This window comes from Choloepus didactylus, chromosome 6, assembly GCF_015220235.1.
Source record: "Choloepus didactylus isolate mChoDid1 chromosome 6, mChoDid1.pri, whole genome shotgun sequence".
NCBI classification, from domain to species: domain Eukaryota; kingdom Metazoa; phylum Chordata; class Mammalia; order Pilosa; family Megalonychidae; genus Choloepus; species Choloepus didactylus.
Window position 1 is genome coordinate 24,367,609 of NC_051312.1, and position 25,648 is coordinate 24,393,256.

Sequence of the window (25,648 nt, forward strand, 5' to 3'; positions counted from 1 at the left end):
AACAGGAGCTGCTCTCATACAAAAGTTTGGACTTTCTTCACAGCCCTCTCTTATTTTGGTCCCCAAATTTCAAGCTGCCCAATAAATGCTTGGAGAAGAATTCTCAAATTTGTCATATGCTACTTTTAAAACCCAGTAATGCCTAACAAGAATTGTGTGTCTTTCATAGTATAGGAGTTCCCAGACCTAATATGTAATTTCCTATCTTGTATCTAATATTGAAACCATCCTTAGGGAGTTTCTCTTTGAGTAGTTTCATGTCTGATAAGGTAGAGCCAGTGGCTTCAAAAACTTAGAGTCTCCTGGGAAACTTTAAAAAGATTCCTCACTTTAGATGTTCAGATTCCAAATCCCTAGGGACTACAATCAGAGGTCTGTTCTTTTAAATATTCCACACGTGATATTGTTGCAGTCAGTACAGTTTGATATTTGGGTAAAATGGACACTATCCAGGTGATTGCTTCTATTTTGTATTGTTTTCTAAATATCTACTGAGGTTAAAACTCAGTAATAGTTGCAAAGGGGCTACAAAGTTGATGCCTTGTGTCTTAACTGGCTGTCTACTTCAAGCCTCTTTAAACCCAGTGACCATTAACCCTGAGACCTTTGGAGTTCTGCTGCATATCTCTTTACTGTTATATCCTGAAACCTTCTGGGTCATTCAGTGCAGAAAGTTGCCAGATATTTGACATGGTGTGTGTATGTGTCAATGCTTAATTCAAGGAAAGCTATACATACAAAGTATTTCAAGCATAAAAAGATTTAATAAAGAGGATTTTAAAGTTAAAAATATTTGCAGTTGATGGACAAATAGTCATCAGGAATATATCAAGAATGGTGGAATCCAGAGGTCAGGTATCTGCCTCTCATTTTCTGTAGCCAATGAGTAGACCTTGGAATCCCCAGTCTGGAGATGGAGCCACATCTAACCACTCATGTCTCTACTGCTTTTCTGGGCAGAAAGGAGCAAGCATTTGTCTCACTTCTATTTTTCCAGGTCTCCCATGAGTAAATCTGATTTCTATCCATAATGATAGGTGCAAGGATATACAGCAAATACAGTTCTGAACTTTTAGAATTGCCAATTTTTAGGAAGGGTAGAATTGTTGTTGAAAGGTCCTTTTCACAGTATCTGTCACAAAAAACAGAGAATGATTTAAGGGCTACTATATTTTAGGAAGATTCTGTATTGATGATTGTGCTTTAGGCTTCTGCTTCATAGATATATTCTTAATCATCATCCTACTTTGCCCTCCAGCTACCTCTCCAGGTGGTTGTCTCAGGCTTCTGTCTGTTATTGAGGTCTATAAATGATTCCTACATCATAATTCTTTCCTTGGGAAATAGAGATTGTCTTTGGAACAAAAACTAGGTGTTCTTTTAGTCTCTTATTAGCCATAACATCTATTTCAATTACAGGTCTCCAAGGACATACATGGGGCTGTCAGTTAATATTTGAATCTATACTAAATAAATGAATGAATGAAGAAATAATTCAATCACAATGGATCTATATTTTCTTTCCTTCCTCTGGACCCAAAAAGCCTAAAGATGTAACTGATGATTCATGAAATAATGTCTAGTTATTTAACTTTGGAGAGTCCTATTTCACAGTGGTAGAAAGTAGCACTCTTTCTTTAATATATGCTAACAATCAATAATGAATTTCAAGCCAGAACCTACCTCAATTGAATCCACCTTCAAATAAGCCTCATAGATGTGGCTACTTTTGTCTATTTGTTGGAGACCCTACTTCCTTGGAATTTCTTTTAAACATTATTGAATGAAAAGTACTATGTGACTGTCTACTCCCATGTTTGACATTGGATATTTACATTCTTATATGAAGAAAAGTTATTCTTAAATGGAACACAACTTTTCTCCTACAGAGCCTCAGTCTATCTTTATTCTACTTTTCTGATGACCACCCAGCAGTATATGGGGGTTCTGGACTTGGAAGATATTTGAACCTATGTTGGGCTTGAAGGCCTTTACTTTTAAAGGGCGTTTTTGGAGGAAATTCTACATTGTTTTCCGATTGTTTTTTTCTCTTCCCTTAGAATTTATGAGGGATATCTTACTGAAAAACATTTCTTTTTCTCTTGCTGAATTCTCCTCATATTGTTATTATCAGTACATTTTTTGTTAGTTCATTAGCCCCCCTGGTGTTACTTTGAAGGGAAACTTGTTCTTTCAATCAGTCAGTGCAGCATCTATAATATTTAGGTGTGTTTTCTATTGTCTGCCTTCAAGCTACTTGTCAAAGCTTTTTCTTCCAGATTCAGAGGACTCATGGCCTCTATTTCTTCAGTTTAAACTGTCTGAATTAAGGTGATGGGTATGTATCCTGTAAACAGATGACCATCACTCAGTACTTTAGATCCATCTACATTTTGGACTCTCTATTGGAGAAAGAATATGAAAATTGTTTCACTACTTCCTTTTCCCTAAGCAAGAAAGAGATAGATTCAGATTGAAGGTGGTAAGTAATGAGAGAAATCAATGTTTTCAAGTGTTAGGAAATGCTGTTAACATGTGCATACTGTGTAGAAAAGAGAGTCATAAGACATTGTTTAAAGTAAGAAATTCATTTTACATTTAGGTTACTGTAAAATTATGTGAATTTAGAAGATCTTCATTGCAGTTAATTAAAGGAAGTTGTAATTAATGGAAAGTAATGAAATATAAATACTCATTATTTCATATTGTTAACTATCTATTATATACAAATAAGAGTATTTGTATTCTTTAAGAACATATTTGAAATTTATTCAATGTATTAAATAATTCACAAACTTCTACATGCTCTCTAAATTTAGACAAATTTGATAAAGTGCTTCTCCACAGGTAGTGTCAGATATGTTTCTCATCCTTGTTCTAGGGTAAATTAGTTCCAAGACATGTTCACTCTATTTCCACATTCTGATATCTTTATTTTGCAAGAAGTATCACTGATCTAAGAAAAGAACATATTGTGAATTTCCAAAACATTAAATCTTATGAATTCATATCTATTGGATGTTTTGAGTTGCTGAATTTTAATAATTTGGGTTCAGTCTAGGAGGACTTCTTCTCTAGTCCTAGTAGCGCTTATTTTGTTTCCTTATTTCTCAAGCTATAGAGCAGGGGATTCAACATGGGAATTACAATTCCATAAAATATGGAGGCAACTTTTATGTTGTTCTGGGAATTACTAGAATTCGGCTGTAAGTGCAAGAAAAAAGGGTTCCATAGAAAATGGTGACTGTTGTCAGGTGGGAGGCACATGTGGAGAAAGCTTTTTCCTCCCTGCAGTAGAAGGCATCTTTAAGATGGTAGCCAGAATGCATATATAAGGGAAGATGACAGCCAACATAGTGAATGTCAAGTTAAATCCCAGCAAGACAACAAGTAGCATGATGTTAATGGCAATGTTGGAGCATAAAAGGGCAAGAATTGGGGGACCATCACAAAAAAAAATGATTAATAATGTGGGATTTGCAAAAGTACAGTAAAATAATAAGCTTGTGTGTACAGAGTCATTTATTGAGCTGATTACATATGAACCAGCTACCAGTAGGATGCATACTGTATGGGACATGACTGTGGAATAGCAAAGTGGTTTACAGATGGCTACATAATGGTCCACTGCCATAGCAGCCAGGAGGTAACAGTCATTTGTACTAAATGTCCCATAAACCCATAACTGCATTAAACATCCCACAAATGAAATTGTTTTATTTTCTGATATAATATTATGCAACATCTTGGGAGTGATAGCAGAGGTATAACAGATATCAACAAATGCCAAATGTTGTAGGAAAAAGTACATGGGTGTTTGAAGTCTGGAATCTGCTTTGATGAGGAGGATCACTCCAATAGTACCCATCAAGGAGGTCATGTAGATCAGTAGAAATCCAATGAAGAGGACATGCTGAAAGCTGTGTTGGGCACCAAATTCCAGAAGAAAGAATTCAGTCACATCAGTGCCATTTCTGTGTGTCATGGCTTGCTAATGTCTAGGATTGTCCAAAAAGGATGGGAGATTTTTGTAATGTATCAAAATTAAAATATGCTTAAGTTTCCATTCACTTTTTTGACTTGGATTTCTATGGCAAACATTCATAGTTGGGTTTATTGCTCTTCATTTTTTTTTTTTGTATTGTATTACTTTTAACTCCCTGCATAAGCAGCTATAGTTTATCCATGGATTGATTTTCAAAATTAACAATAGTTTCAGAGAATAAGACTGATTTCTAATATGTGTAGTTCTAAGATACACAGATGAACACATTCTCCCTATCATGTTAAACAATATCCATACTTGCATCAATTAATATAAAACATGGTTTTTTAGCATTTAAACAATTTATCATTTTTCAGCTATTTACTGCTTTAATCCTGTTTCAAGCTGTTTACATTAGTAGGATTAGAGAGGAATTTTCCCTGAGATAGCCTTAAGTGTCATATGTTTTTCATGGCTCTACCCAGCCAACAAGAACCAATTCCCAAAAGATTTTCAATTTCCTTTCTCCTTCATCATTTCAGTGAATATCATACAAGAGATCCTTTGGATACCTTATTTTAGAGTTGCTAGTTGATTTATAGGACACCAGTGAAATTTGAATTTCAGATTTACTATAAATAACTTTTTAATGTAAGTGTTGCCTAAATATTGCATGGTATACTTTTAGTCATAATTACTTACCGTTTCTTGAAATTCAAATGTAACTTGGCATCTTGCATTTATACTTGGTAAGTGGCAACCAGACATGTATTGCTGTGGTGACCACAGAGTTGTGTTGCCGGAAACGCCTTCCTCCATTGGTGTTTTTATTTTTTTATTTTTTTTTGATAGTCCCAGGTATTTATTTCTAGCTATTCCAGTACATTAAAACCTAAAAAGGGTCATCTATATACTGCATAAGAGTGCCCACCCATTACTTCTCAACTCCATTTGGAATCTCTCAGGTACTGAGACTTTATTTTGTTTCATTTTGCTTCCCCTTTTGGTCAAGATGTTCTCAATCCGATCATATTGGGTTGAGGTTCATCCTCTGGAGTCATATTCTGCCAGCAGCCCTATCCTGCATTTTTTTTAATATACTTTTTTTTTTAACTTAGGGAAGTTGTAGGTTTACAAAAAAGTCATTCAAAAAAATACACTGCTCCCAAAAAGCACCCAAATGTTGACCCTTTGCATTATTGTGGTACCTATGTTAAAGTCATGACAGATATCAAAAAATTTTTAAGTAGTACTTTAAATTAGGTTTATTTTTTCCTGTAAAGCACTCTAATATTAACAAGTTGTACTAGTGTTGTACATTTATTATAATTCATGAAAAACACTCAAATTTGTTTTATTAATCATAGACATTGTCTACAACAAATTTCAGTTTTTATACAGTCTTGTTTTAGCTTAAAATTTTCCTTCTAGTAATGTCCATGACCAAACTTCTGCTTTTAACCACACTCACAAACACAATTCAGTTAATTATGCTGACAATAATGTGCTTCCATCATCCCTCTGCATTTCCCAACATTTAAATTCATTGTATGCAGAGTATATAATGCCAGAAGTAATGCCTTTACCAAATAGTGTTTGAGGATTCTTATTTGGTCATTGTTTTGAAAATCTAAGCTCTCTTCTTTAATATAAATCAGTAGTGCAGTTGTTTAATCCTTGAGAACTATTCAAAGCTAAGAAGAATAAGAATGGCAGAATTACTTTTGAAAATTCCTTCAATGTACTGCACAGGCTGTGTAATTTAAAAGATTGTCAGACATACTGGAATAAAAGCACCTGGAAATGTAAGATAAAATATAGCACAGATGTTTGTAAAGTTGTACCGAATTCACAACCTGGTAGGGAAAATGCTTATCAACTGCAGACTGAAAAGGAAGCTGCAAACTAGTGTGGAGGTCCTGCCATGAGGCTTGGGCTGCCAGAAGGACTTTATTCATCATGTAAATCTGTACCATGGTTTAAAGAGCTAAGTGGGAATGTGGAATGATCCTTGGATACACAGAGTGTATGGACCCAAATATAGTGTAGAGACTTTAGAGTTATTATCTCAGTGAAGAATATTTTAGAAGAAATTTCTGATGGATTACAATACATTGAAAGTAATTATATAACCAATATGCATACCCCAAGGATCCACTTTGAAGGGTTACATTCATTTAGATATGAGTGCAGGTGACTTTGATAAGGAAATGGCCCCAAAATGCCAGAAGCTCAACAACAAAGAATTATGTAAAGGAAGCCACTTCTCCATTACAGGATGTTAGAGAAAAAAGTTGTTTTTTTTTTTTTTTTTTTTTTTCTTAAACCTTTTTCAGTATTAAAAAGTGTCAGTTTGGCTCAAGGAAAATTAAGCAATGTGCACAAACTGGAAAGTCTGTTATCATGGTGCATAAGTTGCTTTCAGAGTCTTCAAGATATTTTAGTCAGTTTTTAGGTTGATATTCTGTGATAAAACTCAGAGTTAATAGCGTCAAAGGAGAGATGCAGAGCAAATAATGTTTGGTTTAATTTAAGGAAAGATCTCAAATGGTATAAGGATCTGGGGCTTTTCTTCAAGTGTGGGGCTTTTCTTCAAGTGTGGGGCTTTTACTTTTGCTCTAGATATATACATTTGTGATTTTAGAAGGTGGAGACACTAACTGCCAGGGAAGGAATCTCCAAGTTGAAGAAATATCCTGAAGAAAAGTATGGTGGTGTTGCCTCACAAACTAAAAGGGAGAGGTAAAATGGACTCTCAATTTTATACAATTAGGGTGGGAATGCTCTAATTATCAGAGGTTTCTTCATTAAACTACAGATGGCTTTTTCTGTGCCCCTTTTGGAGATATTCTTAACTAAAGCAAACATTTAGTCTACACTTGATCTCTCTTTACTACAAACTGTTGGCTGATTATTAAGACCAATTATTTCACTTAAAACTTTACTGGGCATGGACAATATTTGAGCCATTGCGGTCGCAGTTGATTTATCTGGGGGGGGGGGGCCGGTTGCTGAACCCTCGGCTCTCGGCGTTGCTCAGAGGGTACCGGCGGCGGGGGCTCTTTCCCGGAGGCGAGGGTGAGGCGGGGGACTGGGCCCGGTCCCCGGCGGAGGCGTGCAAGGTGTGGAGGGCGGCGAGAAGGAACAGGCAGGACACGGTTCTTTGAGGGTGAAGAAGCCAAGAGAGTTTATTAGGGGTGAGCACAGGTTATATAGGCTGGCATAGAGGGCGGGGGTTGATACAAGCCAATGCTGAGGGGATAAAGGCTAGGATTGGTTCTGAGAGGGTGCGGAGGTTAGGATTGGTTCTAAGAGAGCACGGAGGTTGTTTGAAAAGCGGCGGGAGTTGCTCTGGCAACGGTGTCTGGCAACAATGTATGCGCACTGGTGGTGGCGGGAGTTGCTCTGGCAACGGGGGGTGTGCGGGCAAGATAAGGGAGTGGGGAAAAGGCGGTTCCCTCCGGCAAGCCTCCCCTAACGGTGGTATTTTGGGTGAGGAAATGGGGCCTGCCTCCGGCCTCACTTTCCCAGGCCTGGGGGGCTGTGAAGGGCGCTGTTCACCCGTACCCACTACCCTCCCCAGGGGTGGCTGATCCTCTGGCCCAGGCCCGCCAAGTTGAAGCACGTAATCAGTGTCCCGCATTTCCCCCTTTTTTTCTAATTAAAGGAAGAAGCTTACCGGAGAGGTTTGCTAAAGGATGAGGGAAGGGGAAGGTTAGGGAGGGGAAAAAGGGTTGACGGTGACTCAGCAAGGCTGGAGCTCAGCGTTGGTGTGGCGCCCGGGCGCTCGACAAGGGCCTTGCTGCCAGCGGGATGGGCAAAGGTGGGAGATTTAACTGGAGCTCGAGGTTGGTACGAGGTTTAGGTGATTGAGAAGGGCCTCGCGGTCGGCGGGTTGACCGGTGGCGGTGAGGTTGCGGAGGGTTGGTTGTCATCTTGGAGTAGGGAGCGTAAGAGGTGGTGAGTTGCTGGTACTGGATTTGCACGAACGAGGAAAAAATAGCATCTGTTTGTTTCCTTACAAGTTGGACAATTTTGCGGATAATGCAGGGTCCTAAAGTGAGAGCTAGAATGATTATTAGTAGGGGGCCGAGGAGAGGGAGGAGGTAAGGGAGGAGGGGGGTAAAGATGTGGGACCAATAACTGGTGGCTTTACGGTCTCTTCTACGTTGTTTCAGTTTCTCTCGGACCTTTTTTAGGCTGTCCTCGGCGAGACCTGTGGAATTGGCATATACACAGCACTCTTCTCCTAGGGCGGCGCAGAGGCCTCCTTCTTTGAGGAGGAGAAGGTCGAGACCTCGGCGGTTTTGGAGCACTACCTCAGAGAGGGAATTGACAGAATTTTTAAGATGGGAAATAGCGTTCTGTAGGTGACGAATGTCCTCATCAACAGCCGCCCGGAGGTGAGTTAGGGCGGAACCTTGACTGGCTAACGCAGCGATTCCGGTGCCAGCGCCTGTGAGACCTAGGAGGGAGGCAATCGTGAGGGCGGTGATGGGCTCTCGCTTTTGCAGAGGGGCAGGAGCTGCAGTTTTTTCAGGCGGAGGAAGAAGTTTTCTTCGCTGTGGTATAGGACCCTAGGGATAAGGACAATTAGGAGGCAAGTTTTATTAGTTGTATTGAGGGTTTGCACGTTAAGGCAGGGGGTAAGTCCTGTAGAGGAGCAGAGCCATTGGGAGGAGTTGTGGGGAATAAGAAATTTGGCAGAGCTGCTGGGAGATGAGTAGTTGGCACAAGCTGTGAGGTTGGAAGTGTTACTTGAGCGAGGGCGGATGCACTTTCCTGTAAAGGAGACTGAATGAAAGGTTAGGGGGACGGCAGAGGTATTCCAATTGCATTCCAAGGGGCTGTCCTCTGTGTTTTCTGAAAAAGAGAGGTTGGAGGCAACTGGCTCATACAGGGGGAAGGAGGTGGAGAGGCAAAGCCAACAAGAGGAGGTAAGATTGGGGTTGGAGGAATTCACTGAGGTGAAGGCTGCTTGGATAAGGCCGAGGAGGGGAGAGGAGTAGCGAGAGGAGTAGCGAGAGGGGGGTAGAGGAGGTCGGGGTGGTGGGGTTGGCGATGCATTGTTTGCAGCTGAGGTGCGGCTGGTTGGAGCTGAGGTGCAGCTGGAGGGCTGTGGAAAAAGGGGGTTCACTCGGACTGGGGTCCAGGCCCAGGTGTACTGTTGTCATCTGGTGCACCAGGTTGCGGAGATGACGGCGTTCTCGTCTCGTTAGACGCGTGGTTGCTGGTGGCGGGCCGGATTGCCCTTCCTGGGATCCAGATTGGTTGTGCTGCATCATCTGGGAAAACACAAGCAAACCCGCGCCCCTGGGCGAGGAGTGGGGAGGGACCCTTCCAGGCATTATTCTCTGGGTCCTTCCAGTAAACCATCGGGGCCTGGGTGGGCCTATACGAGGGCCCCCAATGTTTATGTAGGGGCGAAAGCCCTTCTTAACTGAAGAAAGGCCGCAAAGGAGGCACTGCGATAGGCAGGCCCATTGTCCGTTTTTAGGTCCCAGGGGACTCCCATGAAGAGAATTCCTTGTTTTAGGGCCTTGATACAGTGTTTGGCCGTTTCCCCGGCAAGGGGGACTGCATAACACATGGCCGAGAAGGTGTCAATTATTACATGCACATATTTGAGGCGCCCAAAGGACGGAACGTGAGTTACATCCATTTGCCATCTAGAATTGGGTTTTAGGCCTCGTGGGTTGACTCCCTGAGGTTGCAGGGGGCCAAGCGGCGCAAAGGGCGCACAAGTTGCACAATTGCGGACAAGATGTTTACAGGTATCTAGGGGGAGGCCACATAAATGATGTAACGACGTAGCCGAAAAGTGAAACCTGGAATGCAATAACTTGGCCTGGTTAACAGCATCCCCCGGAGGGGCTGCCGTGTGGGTTAGCATAGCTTGGGTATTCTGAGCTGAGACCACTTGGTCTACTATACTATTGCCATTAGCCAGGGGCCCCGGAAGGCCTGAGTGACTACGAATGTGGCTAATGAACCAAGGATCCTGTCGATGCTCCAGGATGCTTCTGAGGTTAGAAAGTGCTTTATCAATGGCCGAGTCTCCCGGGAAAAAGGTGGAAAATGCGAGGACTCGGCAGACCTGATACGTATAGAGGCTGTCTGTGAAAAGGTTTACTGGGTGGTTGCAGTGGGTGTTTAGCGCGTATGACACTGCCAGAATTTCCCCCACTTGGACTGAATGAAGGTTGACATAACTGAATAGGTGGGGTTCCGGGTGGTCCTGGGAATAAGAGAGGAAGGCGAAACGGGTTTTGGAGGCGTCAGTGAAGACGGTAGTGGCACCCGGGATGGGTGCAGAGGAGGGGAAAGGAAGGAAGGGGCTGCGGAAGGGAAGCTTGGCGAGCCCCTGTAACAGTCGATGGCTAGGATAGTGGCAGCTGAATTCCCTCTGAAATCCTTCTAAGAGGATTTGCATGTCCGGGTTATCACGCATAAGCAGGCGAGTTTGGCCTGCGTCCAGGGGCCAAACAATTTTTTCCGGCGGCTCTCCGAATACATGAACAGCCAGGGTGACTAGATCTGAAGCTAGGCTGATTCAGAGCCACACTGCGGGGCAAATTTTCCTAAGCCAGCTTTTAGCAGGGTGCACTCAAAGTAGAGGGCCTGGCACGGGAGTGGGGGTAGGGGCAGCGCTGTCCTAAGGGTTGCCTTGAGGTGTAGAAGGCAGCCAGGGGTTGTTAGTCAGCAGGGTGGGAGGAGTAGCGGCAACTGCCGGTAGCGGCTCCGAGGGGGAGCTTGTCGAAGGGGGAGGCGGAAGTGGGAGGCCCCAAGCGTCGCAAGATGGCGGCGCGGTGGGCGTGGCTAAGACACAAGATGGCGGACTAGCTCCGCCCTGTGAAAGGGCGGGGCCGAAGGCATAAGATGGCGGACTAGCTCCGCCCTGTGAAAGGGCGGGGCCGAAGGCATAAGGTAGCGGACTAGCTCCGCCCTGTGAAAGGGCGGGGCTTAAGGCATAAGATGGCGGACTAGCTCCGCCCTGTGAAAGGGCGGGGCCTAAGGTATAAGATGGCGGACTAGCTCCGCCCTGTGAAAGGGCGGGGCCTAAGGCATAAGATGGCGGACTAGCTCCGCCCTGTGAAAGGGCGGGGCCTAAGGCATAAGATGGCGGACTAGCTCCGCCCTGTGAAAGGGCGGGGTAAAGCGCATGCGGTTTCTGGCCCGGCTTAGGGCTGACGTCATCACTAGAGCACTTCCTCCCCTCAGTAGAAGAAGGAGGAAGTTCGCCATTTTGGAGCAGTTTGGGGGGGCGGTTGCAAAGAGGCACACGGCGCCAAACAAAGAAACAAAGACACCAAGGACTACAGCAAAGTAATGGAGGGGAAGAGGGAGAGTGTCAGGAGGAATGGGGGACATAGGAAGAGAAGACGAAAGGTAGTCGGGGGCAATAGCCGGGGTAATACGGGAAAGGAGGAGCGGCCCGGGCGCGGAGCGGCGAGGGAGAGGCGGCTCCAGACGTGGAGCGGCGAGGGAGAGGCGGCTCCGCGGGGCGGCGAGGGAGAGGCGGCCCTTACCTTGCAGGCGAGGAGAAGGGGAGTTGGAGAGGCGTCTGGGCGAGCGGGTGGTTTACTGGACCGCTGCGTGGAGAGGACCTGCCCCACGTTGGGCGCCAGTTGCGGTCGCAGTTGATTTATCTGGGGGAGGGGGCGGCCGGTTGCTGAACCCTCGGCTCTCGGCGTTGCTCGGAGGGTACCGGCGGCGGGGGCTCTTTCCCGGAGGCGAGGGCGAGGCGGGGGACTGGGCCCGGTCCCCGGCGGAGGCGTGCAAGGTGTGGAGGGCGGCGAGAAGGAACAGGCAGGACACGGTTCTTTGAGGGTGAAGAAGCCAAGAGAGTTTATTAGGGGTGAGCACAGGTTATATAGGCTGGCATAGAGGGCGGGGGTTGATACAAGCCAATGCTGAGGGGATAAAGGCTAGGATTGGTTCTGAGAGGGTGCGGAGGTTAGGATTGGTTCTAAGAGAGCACGGAGGTTGTTTGAAAAGGGGCGGGAGTTGCTCTGGCAATGGTGTCTGGCAACAATGTATGCGCACTGGTGGTGGCGGGAGTTGCTCTGGCAACGGGGGGTGTGCGGGCAAGATAAGGGGGTGGGGAAAAGGCGGTTCCCTCCGGCAAGCCTCCCCTAACGGTGGTATTTTGGGTGAGGAAATGGGGCCTGCCTCCGGCCTCACTTTCCCAGGCCTGGGGGGCTGTGAAGGGCGCTGTTCACCCGTACCCACTACCCTCCCCAGGGGTGGCTGATCCCCTGGCCCAGGCCCGCCAAGTCGAAGCACGTAATCAGTGTCCCGCAAGCCATTGCTTTGGATGTTGAATGTCTGAAGTGTTCCTAACTTACCCCATCTGCAGTTTGCTACTCCGTTTCCATTTCTGATCTTCTGAAGGTGAAATGATGCAGAAAACCAAAGTTAGACTTCCTAGTGAATTTCTCCAACTTGTGTCCTTGCATTTTCCTCAGACACTACAGAAATGTGTGTCTACTTAAAAAAAAACTGCAATAGGTGTTACTGCATTTAGAATATATCATTCTACACCTGCTGCAGGAAGGTGGATCCCAAGATTATTTTTTTTCTTGCATCTGCTACAAATAGGTTTATTTTGAGAGTTGTAGAATTAGGACTTATTACCAAGAGAATTTGTAGTCTTTTGGCTGGTTTTATTGCATAGAAGTGAAATTCTCTTTTGAGACTTTTTGATTTGTTTTGTTTTAATTTCAAGTTTCTCTCCTTTGGGATTTTGTCTTGTTTGCATCCATGATTTTAGGGACTATCAATTATTTGGGACTCCAAAAACATGGTGTGGTCCCTGGTCTATTGCTCCCTCTAAATTTCAGTTTCATCATCTGTAGAATAGGTCCAATGACACCAGACATGCCTGACTTAAGGATGTTATAAAACAAGGAAGGAATGTTCATGCATGTACATTTTGAACACAAAGGGATTTGCAAATGATAACGATTATGATTGTTGGGATTCTCCAAATCTTTTGCTCCATGAGCTGTTGTCATTGGCACATACTTAAATACTGCAAAAACTGACATGGCCAAGGCTGCAACTGAATCTATGTCACCATCATCAGTGAAGAAAGACATTCTTGTTTTTTCTAACTTGGTTCTATCTATGCCTCACTTTGTTAACCCCCTGGTAATCATTAGCAGATGGAGGTTCACAGACATTATTTTATATTTCTAGATAATCTTATCAGAGAGCTCTTTAACTATCCTTAAAATCCTTGAAATCAAATTCCAAGTGACTCATGAGATTGAATCCCTTCCATCCTATGGTGTAGATGCCCTGCAAGGAGTCTGGCTGAACATTAAAAGCTCTTAAAATTCATTTTTTATTTTCTCTACAAGTATATTTTGTGATTTCCCAGTGGTTATCATATAGTATGAACTGGCTGTCTTCCATCTACTTCTTTCCAAGGGAATGAACCTGCTGGTGAGACTCTACAGCAAAAGGGTATAAATCATGAACTTTCAGTGTCATTCTAATGTTTCAAATCCAGCACCACTGCTTATTAAATGAGTGAACATGGGCCAGTTATTAATCTCTTTCAGAATTCAGACATTAGGTCTCATGAATTTCATGACTGAAACAATCATTTATTTATATAATTAATGTTTATTAAAGTGCTCATTATTTTTGAATTTTTCCATGAATATCTACCAAGTAGCACGTGCTGTTCTAGTTCCACTTTGACCAAAAGCTGATTATTTTACTAGGAAAACAGGCTGAACCTAATGATGGTAATCAGAATTGCTTACAAGTTATCATCCCATCAAGCATCCCACCATACTTTGATCACTGACTGTTCACGTTTAATCTTGTCCCAAGTCCTAAGCATGCCTAAAGCAAAATTAAAATTCTCAGTTTGAAAACCACTGAGAACTTTGGTTTTTCTTCCCCAAGGATATTGGCCATACTTCCTTCATTTCTTCATGTGGTCTTTATTCAAATGCCTCACTAAAGCTCAGTTAATTCTATTTCTCTTTAATATGCTCCCTACTCTCCCCATACCCACTGCCTAACTTCATAGTAAGTTTGATACCTCTGCTCAGTATTGCAACAGTGACCTCCTAAATGTCCTCCTTCTCATAAGTCTTGCCATCTTACTAAAATGCACAATAGGTGCTATGTCTTTCTGGACTATATTCCTTCAGTGACTCCCCGTGTCTTTCAGGCTAAAGTTCAAACTGCTTGGTTCAGCTCATAAGGCCCTGCAAAATTTGTGCACTGTTGTGAGCTCCAGCCTTCCTACCACCAACCTTCAAGGGCATGTCTTTTCCTAGACTGTCTTCAGAAATTCACTGCCTCTGGCTCACCTCTACTTCTCTCAATGTACCTTTCTCCTGGTTAGTTCATAATTATCCTTTTACTCTTGACTCAGGGATATATGCACATGGTCCCTTCCCACTCCTCTTGGGACTTAGATCTTCTCCCTTTCTTCCCATTGCCATGGACCTGGGCATATATCTACAGTTTTTCCCTATGTGGTAATTATATTGTGAATCAATTGTTTACTCTGGATGATGGGTTCTTGGAGTGAGGCATACTTATTGTTTTGATGAGGCATGTGCTAGTATGGTGTTTGAAAGCTGTGTGCATTCAAATCTTCATGGAACAAAAAATGAAAAAAATGTGAATCAAGGCAGCATGTTCTCTGAAAAGAAACCCTAGTCTTCTCTTTATTGTGGGTCTTGATCACTTGAGGTACTGGTTGAAATGGTTTCACACACAGTGCCTTGTTTTCTCCTCCAGAATGGAACAAGTCAGTATTGTTATTATCTGCATTTTGCAGATAAAGGAGCTCAGGCTCATATGGGTGAAATGATTTGGCTATATACACACTGACAATAAAGGATGAAGGTGAGATTGGAATAATTGAGTTTGAATTCAGATCTAGGATCTAGGTCATGAGGCTGAACCACACAAAAGAACTGATAATAACCAAAATGGAGAAATGTTCAGTCTTTTTGAGGAAAAGCAAAAATTCAGTACTGCAACAGTGCTCTAAGCTAATGTGAGAGACATTATTGAGCACCTTCTGTATGCCAGGCACTGTTCTATACACTGGGAACATATAGGAGACAGGAAAAGATGGTTATGACTCTCAGGGTTCTTTGCATTCTAGCGTGTTTTACAGAATAGCCATAGACAAGGAAATCCTTCAATAAGCAACATAATATATGAGAGGGGTAAGTGTTATGCAGAACCTAAGATACTGTGGAGTGATGATGCATGAGGAGTTGCACCATCAAGGTCAGGAAAGGTGTCTGTATGGAGATGGCATATGGTCTGAGATATGAAAGATGATGAGCATCGAGCAATGTGAAGCTCAGTGGAAAAAGCAAAATGACAGAGAAAAGATTGAATTAAATCTTTGAGGTTGGAACTGGAATGAACTTGGCTTGTTTTTGTGTTCCAAGGATGAGAAAGAAGGCTGGAGGTATTGAAGAAGAACATATTCCAGATTAGGTCAAAGGCCCAGGCAAGGTTTTTATCATTTAGAGCCTTTGGTGTCTTGGAGAGGAGTTTGGATTTTGTTCTCAGTGTGATAGAGTGTCATTGTAGGTTGAGTGTGGAAGGTGGCAGGGTCTGTGTTAGGCACTCCTCCTGCTTTTTGGAGTGTAGGTTATGAAAGCAACAACTGAATAGGGAGACCATTCACAAGCCCCATTCTCACATCCAACTGGGAGATAAGAGCAGTTTGGATTATGGTGGCATATAGAAAAAGGAAATAACTATGTTTAATTGTACAATTCAGAGAGTGCAATTTATAGGAATTGCTTCTGTACTGATGTACTGAATTAGAGAAGTGGAAGAGGGCATTGAATTTTTTTTTTTTTTTTTAAGATCCTTGGTTAAGTTCTTTCCTAGGTACTTGATATTTTTAGTTGCTATTGTGAATGGAATTTTGTTTTTTTATATCTATTTTTTAATTGGGATTGTTCACAAACAATACAATTATTAAAAGATCGAAAGTGTACAATCAATTGCCCATCATACCATCATACAGTTGTACATTCATCACAATCAATTTTTTTTTCAATATTTAGAACATTTTCATTACTCCAGAAAAGAAATAAAGACAGAGAAAGGAAACTCATATCCTCCCATACCCCTAACCAAACCCCACTCCATTGTTGATTCATAGTTGTGGCATAGTACATTTGTTAATGTTGATGAAAGGATGTTAAAATACTACTAATCATAGTATATAGTTTGCAGTCGGTATATATATTTTTTCCTATATGCCCCTCTATCATTAACTTTTAGTTATAGTGTCATACATTTGTTCTAGTTCACAAGAGGGATTTCTAATATTTGTACAGTTAATCATGGACATTCTTCACCACAAGATTCACCATTTTGTACATTCCCATACTTTAACCTCTAACTTTCATTCTAGTGACATACATGACTCTGAGCTTACCCTTTCCACCACCTTCACACACTATTCAGCACTGTTAGTTATTCTCCCAATGTGCTGCCATCACCTCTGTCCATTTCCAAACTTTTAAGTTCACCCTAGTTGAACATTCTGCTCATAATAAGCAACTGCTCCCCATTCTTTGGCCTCATTTTATATCCTGGTAACTTATCTTTCATGCCTATGAGTTTACATATTATAATTAGTTCATATCAATGAGACTCTGCAATATTTGTCCTTATGTGTCTGTCTTATTTCACTCAATATAGTGCCCTCAAGTTTTTTTTAAGATGGTTTTGTTCACACACCATACATTCCATCCTAGTTAAAAAATCATTGGTTCCTATATAGACACATATTTATGTATTTAGCACCATTTCCACTATCTATATAAGGACAGCTCCATTTCCTCCACAAATAAGGAGGAAGAGTCAAAGAAGGTATATGGACAAAACAAAAAGAAAAAGAAAGAGAGAGAGAGAAAAAAATGGCAACTAGAAAGCAAGAAAACGAAAGATAGCATTAAACTAAAGTAGAATAAAGGGTCAGACAACACCACCAATGCCAGGAGTCCCACACCCTTTCACTACGTCACCCCCCCATATGCATTTAGCTTTGGTATATTGCCTTTGTTATATTAAAGGATGCATAATATACTGTTTCTTTTAATTATAGTCTCTAGTTTGCATTGATTGTATTTTCCCCCAATCCCACCCTATTTTTAACACCTTGCAATGTTGACATTCATTTGTAGTACCTCATGTAAAAACATATTTGTACTTTTTATTACAATCATTTAGCACCCTAGGTTTCACTGAGTTATGCAGTCCCAGTCTTTATCTTTCATCTTTCATTCTGGTGTCCCACATGATCCTAACTTTCCTCTTTCAACCATGCTCACAGTCATCTTTGTTCAGTGTACTTACATTGCTGTGCTACTATCTCCCAAAATTGTTTTCAAAACCTCTCACTCCTGTCTTTTCCTTTCTGTCTGCAGTGCTTCCTTTAGTGTTTCCTATAAAGCAAGTATCTTCTTCACAAATTCTGTCATTGCCTGTTTGTCAGAGAATATTTTAAGCTCTCCCTCATATTTGAAGTACAGTTTTGCTGGGTATAAGATTCATGGTTGGTGATTTTTCTCTTTCAGTACCTTAAATATATCACACCACTTTCTTCTTGCCTCCACGGTTTCTATTGAGAAATCTGCACATAATCTTATCAAGCTTCCTTTGTATGTGATGGATTGCTTTTCCCTTGCTGCTTTCAGGATTCTCTCTTTATCTTTGACATTTGATAATCAGATTATTAAGGATCTTGGTGTAGGCCTATTCAGATCTATTCTGTTTGGGGTATGCTGTGCTCTTGGATCCATAATTTTATGTCTTTCATAAGATATGGGAAATTTTCATTGATAATTTCCTCTATTATTGCTTCTGCCCCTTTTCCCTTCTCTTCTCCTTCTGGGGCAACAATGACATGTACATTCCTGCATTTTATTTTGTCCTTAAGTTCCCAGAGATGTTGCTCATATTTTTCCATTCTTTTTTCTATCTGTTCTTTTGTGTGTAGGCTTTCATGTGCCTTGTTCTCCAGTTGCTGAGTGTTTTTTTTTCTGCCTCTTGAGATCTGCTGTTGTATATTTCCATTGTGTCTTTCATCTCTTTTGTTGTGTCTTTCATTTCCATAGATTCTGCCAGTTGTTTTCTTGAACTTTTGATTTCTACCTTATGTATGCCCAGTGTTTTCATTATATGCTTCATCTCTTTTGCCATATCTTCCCTAAACTTTTTGAATTGATTTAGTATTTGTTGTCTAAATTCTTGTATCTCTGTTGAAGTGTAAGTTTGTTCCTTTGATTGGGCCATAACTTCATTTTTCTTAGTGTAGGTTTTATTTTTATGTTGTCTAGGCATCTGGTTTCCTTGGTTACCCCAATCAAGTTTTCCAGACCAGATTGGGCTTGGGTCTTAGAAGAAGGCAATAGTATCATGTCTCCCTGAGGGTGTGTCTTAGAAGATTGGTACACTCTTTGAGGCCTCAAGCCACTGTGACTTTCTGCCCAGCAGGTCACACCTGTCAGCCTGTAGCTCCAGACAGGTGTAAGGAGGTGTGGGCATGGCTGTTTTCCCCCAGGCTCTTGGGTCAGGTTCTGAATGGAAGGCAGGTAATAGAGTTCAGCCCCACCTCTTTCCTCTTACAGAAGATATCCCCCTTAGGGAGAGGTCATTAGCATTTGAATAGATTCTCTGCTTTCCCATCTCCACCCTTGTCTGGGTCAGAGCCCTGGAAATGGAAAATGGCTGAGATTCTCCACTCAGCCAAAAAAGGGACAGAAAGCCCCCTTCAGGGCCAGTCCGTGGCCACCCTCCAGCTCTCCAAGATCAGTCATCACCAAAAGCCTCTGTCTCCTTGTTGGGGTTTCATTGCTTGTATTGAGGAGTCCACATTTGTTAATTAAAACCCTAGTTGGAGCTCAGCTGAGCTATATTCACTTGCTTGGAGAGTGCTGCTGTCTAGCACTGTGAGGCTTTGCAGTTCAGGCCATGGGGAGAGGGGTCTCTTGGCTTGGATCTGCAGTTTTTACTTACAGATTTTATGCTGCAATCTTGGGTATTTCTCCCAATTCAGGTTGGTATGTGATGAGTGGACAAGTAGGCAGTCACATTTGTCCCCCTGCAGTTATTCCAGATTATTTACTTGTTGTTCTTGGTTGTTTATTATCTGTTCCAGGGAGGACAAACTAGCTTCCACTCCTCTCTATGCCACCATCTTCTTCTGTCCTGTCAGGGCATTGAAGTTTGACCCCCAGTTTCATGTTCTGATACGTTCTATGTACAATGGGGCCATTTAACTGTGATGGACAAGATATAATGGGGAGTAAGCTAAAATGAAGTTCCAAGAAAGCAGAAAAGAACTTTATCAAAAAGAGAAAACCTCAATATTTGAAAACTAAGAAGAAATAGAAAAAGCTTTGTGAGGGATTTACTTAGAGCTGCAAATTGCTAAAAGCTTAATACAGGGGCTTTCAGGGTTTCGAGGAGATAAAGACTGGATTCCTTTTTTTTTTTTTTTTTTTAAACTTCTGTTTGTATCTGAGTCATTGCATAAATGCTTCCATGGGTCACCCCTCAGCAACATGGGACATATGGAAAATCAGGCAGTCTGCTGCAAAGACAAACACATACCAAGCAATGCAATCTCCCACTTCAACAAGCCCCTCAGCTGATTAAACAATCAGGGGATGGTGTGGAAGGGAAGCTGGTGTCTGTCAGCCCTGGACAGCCCCTTGGAGACATGCGCACCAAGATGCCCCATAGTCATTCCTGCAACTTTGAGGGAACAGGTATAGCTTGTCTTTAAGCCCTTCCTTTCTGACAGTCTAAGTGTATTATTGAATCACTGTAACTATGTATATTGGTTGTTTTTATCTGCAATATCTATCTGCTCATTGCCTTTCTTCCTGCAACAAAGAATGTGAGTCTTAACTGAGCACTTGTCTCCAAATCATTTTGGTCACTTGTTATATTTATATTTTGGCATCAATTCCAAGAGCCATTTTTTTGGTAGGGCATTTTTAAAAGAATATTTCCATGCATGTTTAAGTATTCCCTGAATAAGGAATGGTGAGATACATAGTGGTACAATTTTCTTGGTATTCTGTGTCCTGGTTTGTAATTACCAAGAGAATTGGGACAAATTATCTGTTTCTTAGCCTTTTACAGAGTCTGCCCATGTTCCTTGGCTCATGGCCTCATTCCTCCTCCTTCAAAGCCAGCACAGTCGCACTCCTTTGACCATTCTTCTGTAATCACATGGCCCTGCACATCTGATGTCAGCTGGGGAAACTCCTTTATAGAAGTACTCTGATTCCTGGGGGCCTACCTGGATAATCCAGGATAATCTCCTCACCTCAAGGTCCTTAACTTTATCACATCTGCCAATATATGTTTTCCATGTTAGGTAACAGTGTCCCAGATTCAGGGCATGAGAACTTATACATCACTGGGGATCCACCTATTACAGAGATACACGTACCAGTGGAGTCAATGGGGCTATATGAAAATATTCCACATTAAAAGATACTGCAATTTGGGAGCTGGCAGCAGCGCGGTCTGTGGCACGGGCATGGTGACAATGTTCGGGGTGGTCCGGCTGCAAGTTAAGTGCTGCCCTGGTCAGCCCCTGTGCCCGCACCAGGTTTCCAAGGCCATGAGACATGGGCGGGATGGGGCATGCTCTGAGGGGTGCATCCTCAGCTGGATTTCCAGGGTGGTGCGGATGCTCAGCTGCTGCCTGTCGCAGACGGAGGTGAGTGGGGTCTGTGAACACCAGGCTGGAGTGGGTCCAGGGATGCAGGGCCTGAGGCGTGGAGGTGCAGCCACGACAATGACAGGCTGCTGGCCTGGGAGCAGTGCAGTGTGCGGCACCTGGTTGAGATCCTGCTGCTGGGCATGGGCGAGAGCAGCAAGCCCACCTTCCTCAAGCAGATGGGCATCATCCACAGCCGCGAGTTTGACAGGAAGGCGCTGCTCGAGTTCCCAGACACCATCTTTGACAACATCATTAAGGGCTCCAGAGTCCTTGTTGATGCCAAGACAAGCTTGGTATTCCTTGGCAAGTTTCTGAAAATGAAAAGTACGGAACATTCTTAATGGCCTTTGACAAGGAACAGGACTGCCCCTGGAGCCTCCACTTTCCAGCTGTTGCACCTGCTTTGAGCACTCCCTGGAGGGATTCTGGCATCAGGGAAGGGTTCAGCCTGAGGAGTGAGTTCCAGCTGGGTGGATCATTGAAGTACTGCTGGAAAACTTGGACTACATTGGCCAGATGAATTACTTTCCCAGTAAGCAAGACATCCTGCTGTCTAGGAAAACCACCAAAGGAATTGTGAAACAGGATCTCATGATCAGAAAATCCCTTTTAAGTTGATGGATGTGGGTGGCAAGTGGTCTCGGCACCAGAAGTGGTTCCAGTGTTTTGACGGGATCATGTACATCCTGTTCATGGTGTCCTCTAATTAGAGGACTAGGTTTTCATGGAGGATAGGTGCACCAACTGGCTAGTGGAGTCAGGAATATTTTGAAACCATAGTCAACAGCAAGCTCTTCTTCAACGTCTCCATCATTCTGTTCCTCAGCAAGTTGGAACTCCTGATTGAAAAGATGAAGATGGTCAGCATCAAGAAGCACTTCCCAGATTTCAAGGGCGATACCCACAAGCTGGATGATGGGCAGTGCTACCTAGTCCAGTGTTCTGAAAGAAAAGGATGAAACTGCAGTAAGCCACTCTTCCACCATTTTGTTACTGCCATCAACAGGGACAACATCTACTTCATGTTTCAAACTGTGAAGGACACAATCTTGCAAGAAAATCTGAAAGATATTATGCTCCAGTGAAAGAGAATGCCTTCTTACATTTGTCATCCTTGACAGCCTCAGTGGCTATTGGGTGCAGATATTCTATGTGGTCCTTGAGTCAGGTTCCTAGGATCCATGCCAGTGACTGCCTGGCTTGCTGTAAAGCCTGACAGCAGATAAGCTCTAGGCAGAAGGATGGAGAAACTGATGTGAGTTGCTGAATCCTGTGGACTAGTAAAACTACTGAAAGATACGGGAACACTTTGGAATTAAATTGAAACACCTAATAACACAGCTTTCCTTCTTTTGACATAAACTGTATTCCTTTGTTGACATATTTTAAAATGAGGCTTGAATGTGTGTGTGTATGTGTGTGTGTGTGTGTGTGCATGCATGCATGTGCTCTCTCTTTAATGATGAGAGCAAAGATACCAAGCTGCCTTGCAGATGGCTTCTTAACTTGCAAGTCTTCAGTGAAGCAAACTAACCAAAAGTGTTTCCTAAGGGTGGTTTGTAGGACAGCAAATATTTGCTGATGTTGCTAAACTCAAAGGCATGAGCCTGGCCTCCTCCCCCAGACATAGGGTCTGAATGCCACTTCCCAAAGTAAGTGCATTGTCTTTAAAACCCATGCTATTTCCTAAGAGCTACAAGTCTCAGTTGGAGCCAAGTCACCATACCTGAGGATTCCTCTCCAATTCTAGAGAATGTGACTGAAAGTTGTGCTGGCATGGACCTGCTTTAACACTGACACTACACACATGGTCTTTCTTGTCTGGTAGAATTACCCAGAAACACAGCATGTAATTAAATGGGTGGAAATGGCACATTGGCTGTGAATGCTCTTCTCTGAAGGCACACAGAGATGCCTTTAACTTCTCCCCCATCCTCTCCCTCCCTCCTCCAGCCCCATCATGGCAAAGACATTTAAGCCAAGTAGTCTTGCAGATGACTTTTCTGTCTTAATTGCCAGTCATCTTCTGGCACCTACAGTTGGCACATTTGGGATGTCCTTCTTTTGGAAATAGTGTGGAGCTTTGTATTCCTCCTCCAGAGCTTCAAAATGTCTGCAGGATTACTAATGAACCCCTTGCTAATGCAACAGCTGCTTGATGAGTGCCTCACAGCTGCCCTCTCAGGAAGTCCACAAGCTTGGGAGACATTGGAGTTTCTCCAATTGCAGCTACCCTGCCCTTGGACAGCTGGTTCCTGCTTTAAGCCCCTTTAAATCTGTTTTTTCCCCAGGTCTCTTGTTTCTATTTGCATTTACACACTACAGGTAACCAACACCAGGTAGAGCTCTCCTCTGGGGGGAGAGGCATTGACTGTTGATATGAACTGGTCAATCTCAAGCTCAGTTAACTCACCTGGTTACCTGCCAGGTATCTTTCACTGTGTTTAAAACTACATTGCATTCCATACTGGTCCCCTCTGCATAGTACTCTACCAAAGTCTGTCTCATTAGGGACTTTTTCTACATTAAAAAAAAACAAGTAATTTCCCCCTGTAACTGACACCAGAAAGTCACTGCAGCTGATTAACATGCCCTGTGCCCTGCCACTGTGTCCCTTCACAGCTTGTCTGGGCTCACTCTTTACTGGCCAGATAAACACCCACTGTGTAGCACATGCTGACCCAGGAGAAGAGGAGGGAAAAATCTGCTTTTTGTCATCCATGTAATCCCAGTGTTTTTAACTAGGAGACAACAGGGAGTTCTTTCTCTTTGGATCTTGGGGGTTTGTGTCAGTGCTTTCTTGCCTGGGTTTGGGCTCTTTCTATTTTGGGTGGAAAAAAGTTTTTGTACTGCTTCCTGTGGCTTCTCATAAGTTGAAAGGATGTCACTGGGGATCAGTGCCAGTGGCTGAGTCTGAAAGGAGGAAGACGTTCCCTGCTGGGGCCCTCGGCCAGGGCACTCCTGCAGCAGACAGGGAAGCCAGCTGCACCACCCACATCCACTTTCCATGCCTTCCAATTGTGCTGAGGTCAAGCCTTGAGGAAGTGGAAACTGTTCCTCAAGTGGCATGGAGATGGTCTTCCTGACCTGTTGGAGAAGGCCACACTTATGATTGTGTAACTTGGTGGCCTTTGCATCCTTTCCTCACAGCTGTTAGATCAGCCTTTTCCCTGATTGTATTCCTCTTTAGACAGTCGAGTGTATTTACTGATTCCCTTTTAAAACCAGAGCCTGTGAGTGAAGGGAATCCAGAATCATGACTGGAAGATGGGGTGGGGTTGCCAGAAGTCCTGGGGGCCCAGAGCAGCTCAGTGGCTGATCCTGGAGGGTCACAGATCTGCTTCATTTTGCCAAGCTTGCTTTTCCTCCTCTTGTATAATGACCCAGGTGAATTAGAAGGTCCATAAAGAACACTCCAGCTCTAAATTCTGTGATTTATTGTTATTGGTGAAGAAGATAACTATTTTCAAGGAGAAACTAAAATCATGTTCAACTTTTCCATTCATAGATTGTAGCCATTTGTCTCCAAAGCCTTGGGCTTTGGGTTATTATTATTATTATTATTATTATTATTATTATTTATTTCACAGTTATCTGTGAATATTGTCTTTTTTCCTTGAGATGTTAAAGAAGCAGGAGATAGTTGTGCCTCATCTATTTTTGCAAAGATGTAACAATAAAGCCCCTCAAAATAAAAGTTATTTCCTCACAGTTATAATGTTTACACATTATAAACACATTTTTTACTGAAATATATTTTTCATTCTTCTGTTTGTAGAGAAACTGTTTCAAAGATCTTGTGTAATATCTTTGTAATTTAGAGATCTCTAGTATTCTTATTCTTGTATTTTTTGGGCTTCTTTGATAAATGAAACATGAGTCAGGTCATTTTAACTCCAAGATCAAAAAGTGATCTTGAACTGAGATATTTCCATCTGACTGAGGGGCTCAGGGATCCCGGGAACAGACACTGGTGGAGTGGAAGTATAAGATGGGACTGTGCACCTTCACTTCACCCATGGCATTAGCAGTGGCTAAGAGGTTTGAAGATGTGACCACCTGAGTCTCAATATATTTATTAAGATGAATTCTAGTTTTTGTTTGCATTCAAACCAACTTCTAATGAATTGTTAAGTAGAATCCAGAGCAAATAACTCTCATATCCTAATTTTACTTGAGGGTCCCTTACTTGTGAATGACAGCTTTTGTTTCCAAGCATGAAGTGATGTCTGGCCCATGGGAGATGCAGTGTAAGTGCTCTGATTTTAGATAGAAGCCTCCAGAACACTAACTCAGAGGATGCAGCAGCACATTCACCCAGCTGAGGGAGCCACAGCTCCAGGACCCAGAGAACATACCTGGTGGGATTGGCACCTGATGTCCCAAGATCCAGAGACCTGCATGAAGCAGAGGAATGGCAGGTAGGAGTTCCCTAAGTTGTGCTTATCCCAGCTGTCAGGTGAAGGAGCCCAGTGTGGAGAGCACTAGTTCCCAGGCATAGGCACAGCTCAGGGCCGAGCCCTTTCCTAGGACCATGCAGGGACTGACTCTGCAGGATTACACTCAGCTCCCCTTTCCCACATAGCATTCACCGGCCCTTGAACTCATGTAGGGCTTGAGCTGTCCACTGGTGGACAAGGCAGAACATGCTCCAGAAAAGTGCCCGCCAGTGTCCCACTGTGCTCTCAGCTACCCATGTGGCTGTGAGCTAAACTTTTTGAATCTATTTCTTCATCTTTAAAAGTTGGCTGAGCTCAGAGTTCTCAGCTCAGGCTACCCAGTGGGATCACCTGAATGGGTCTGTGCCTGAGCTAGCCTAGACCCATCAAACACCAGTGTGGTTTACACAGAAACACGGAGGTGCAAAATTTAATCCCAGATGATTTTAATGTCCAGGCAGGGTTGAGAGC

The 25,648-nt window shown here is 43.0% G+C and overlaps 1 pseudogene; it reads left to right on the forward strand.

Moving 5' to 3' along the window:
* The first annotated feature begins 20,693 nt into the window (after nucleotides 1-20,693).
* On the forward strand, nucleotides 20,694-21,823 carry LOC119538128 (annotated as a pseudogene).
* Nucleotides 21,824-25,648: the final 3,825 nt, after the last annotated feature.